Below are 2,863 nucleotides of genomic sequence, written 5' to 3'. Positions count from 1 at the left end.
TCTATCTCCTCACTCCCATTGACTTTGCATTAGGGCGACCAGGCGGCCGGCGGAAAAAAAATCATAACAAATCAACGGGGGCATTTCTCCAGAAACTAACACCGGGGCAGTGCTCAGGGGGCTCCCAGCTATCAGCCACCCTACCCTGGGACCGATGGGAGCACTTTAAAATTTTCGAGTCAGGGGACCAGACGGCCGAGTGAAAAACTTTGAAAAATATTCTATCTCCTCACTCCCATTGACTTTGCATTAGGGCGACCAGGCGGCCGGCGGAAAAAAAATCATAACAAATCAACGGGGGCATTTCTCCAGAAACTAACACCGGGGCTGTGCTCAGGGGGCTCCCAGCTATCAGCCCCCCGGGTCTGGGGGCATTGTTTTTCTTTTTAATCATTTTGAGCATTTCCCCCAGTTTAGAGATGTGTGCCCCTAGACAACCCATTGAGAATAACTATGAAATGTTCTGAAGTTTTGATTTTCAAATGTCGGTGAAAATTGAAAAACGTCATATATTCTTCAAAGGAAGCATGGGGCGATGGTAGGGAGAGTCCCCGCAGCGTGCCTCGGCAGCGATGGGAGCGTTTTCGATGTCCCCGTCCCCCCCCATAGGGATAGAAGGGGAGTTAGGTGACCAGGCGTCCCGGGTCCCAAAAATCGAAAAATTAATATAGAATGCTTTTTAATCCATAAATAAAGTAGGGGGCAGTCCTGGTGAGAGTCCCAGCCACAGCCCCAGTGTGTTTTGGAGTCGTTTGTGGCCGGGTGAAAAACTTTGAAAAATTTTCTATCTCCTCACTCCCATTGACTTTACATTAGGGCGACCAGGCGGCCGGCGGAAAAAAAATCATAACAAATCAACGGAGGCATTTCTCCGAAAACTAACACCGGGGCAGTGCTCAGGGGGCTCCCAGCTATCAGCCACCCTATCCCGGGACCGATGGGAGCACTTTAAAATTTTCGAGTTAGGGGACCAGGCGGCCGAGTGAAAAACTTTGAAAAATTTTCTATCTCCTCACTCCCATTGACTTTGCATTAGGGCGACCAGGCGGCCGGCGGAAAAAAAATCATAACAAATCAACGGGGGCATTTCTCCGAAAACTAACACCGGGGCAGTGCTCAGGGGGCTCCCAGCTATCAGCCACCCTATCCCGGGACCGATGGGAGCACTTTAAAATTTTCGAGTTAGGGGACCAGGCGGCCGAGTGAAAAACTTAGAAAAATTTTCTATCTCCCCTAGGTGACCAGGCAGCCGGAGCTGATTTTTCTGACCCCTAAAACAATTATTAAAAGGTATTTTTTCGCCAAACTAAGACTTTTAAAATTCAAATAGGATGATTATCTACTGCCCCAGTGGGTTTTTGAACCATTTTAAGCCTTTTTGACAGTTTTCATTTTTCCCCCATTGACTTCAATGGGAGTTAGGTGACCAGTCCTCCGACTTTTGAACCTCTCCTGGGGGGGCTGTGAGCCCCCGATTTCTTTGCAAAGCACGTCATTCGATTCGTCTCAGTCCCCTCTATATACCCCGTGTGTTTGTTTTCTCGAAAAACCCCCGGAACACGGTTTTTTAGGGGGGGGGTGGGGGGGGGGTACTTCGGAGCCATTTGGGGGGGGGTAAACGACATTTCCCGAAATTAATTTTAACACAGCCTTCCTCAGAATCGCTTTTCCAACAAAATCCTTTTTATTTCGAGTCTCTACGATGTTCCTAAGTGGTCGAAACCACTTTTGGACAGTTTTTACACCAAACGGCTCGGGCGCACAGCGGGCCGTGTGCCGATGGGCGGTTCTCGCGGGTCTGAGGCGGGGCTAGGCTGCTCGCGGCGGGCATGGGAGTGCCGTGTGCAGCCGCCACAGTGTTCCAGGCTGTCAGCATTTCTCTACGGTGCCGGGGGAAATACAGGAACTGGGTTTTTGAAGACACTTAGTGCAATGAGAGAGGTCAAAACTGAGCTAAGGGCACTTGCTGGAGGAAAGTGGCTGGGCCCCGCTAGCTCTTTTACGGACACTTTCTGGACTTGGCCCGGGATTTTCAGACGGTTCTTTGCGACTGTCTGATCATCCAGCGAAATGCAAGGGGGGGAACGGTCCCGGCCGCACCCCGCGTTTCAGGCCTCGTCGGCGGCCCGCTCCGGCGGCTGCGCCCGCTAAGTCTTCGCGGCCCGCCGTGGAGAGTGTGTATGCTGCCCGCCCCAGACGTTCACCCCAAGGGCTTGCGGGCCTTTAAGGGTCTGTCTTTCGGGGTTTCACGGGCTCTGACCTCACCTCCCTGTGGTTCCCGACCGGGGTGTATGTATGCTGCCCGCCCCAGACGTTCACCCCAAGGGCTTGCGGGCCTTTAAGGGTCTGTCTTTCGGGGTTTCACGGGCTCTGACATCTCCCCGGTGGTTCCCACGGAACGGACATATGTATGCTGCCCGCCCCCGGCAGGAACCCCAAGGGCTTGCGGGCCTTTAAGGGTGAGTGCGGGGGGCGTACGGGCTCTGACATATCTCCGGTGGCTCCCACGGAACGGACATATGTATGCTGCCCGCCCCCGGCAGGAACCCCAAGGGCTTGCGGGCCTTTAAGGGTGAGTGCGGGGGGCGTACGGGCTCTGACATATCTCCGGTGGCTCACACGGAACGGACATATGTATGCTGCCCGCCCCCGGCAGGAACCCCAAGGGCTTGCGGGCCTTTAAGGGTGAGTGCGGGGGGCGTACGGGCTCTGACATATCTCCGGTGGCTCCCACGGAACGGACATATGTATGCTGCCCGCCCCCGGCAGGAACCCCAAGGGCTTGCGGGCCTTTAAGGGTGAGTGCGGGGGGCGTACGGGCTCTGACATATCTCCGGTGGCTCCCACGGAACGGACATATGTA

Source organism: Amia ocellicauda, unplaced genomic scaffold, assembly GCF_036373705.1.
Source record: "Amia ocellicauda isolate fAmiCal2 unplaced genomic scaffold, fAmiCal2.hap1 HAP1_SCAFFOLD_132, whole genome shotgun sequence".
NCBI classification, from domain to species: Eukaryota; Metazoa; Chordata; class Actinopteri; order Amiiformes; family Amiidae; genus Amia; species Amia ocellicauda.
The sequence above is the reverse complement of the archived record's forward strand: the minus strand, read 5'-3'. Positions refer to the sequence as shown.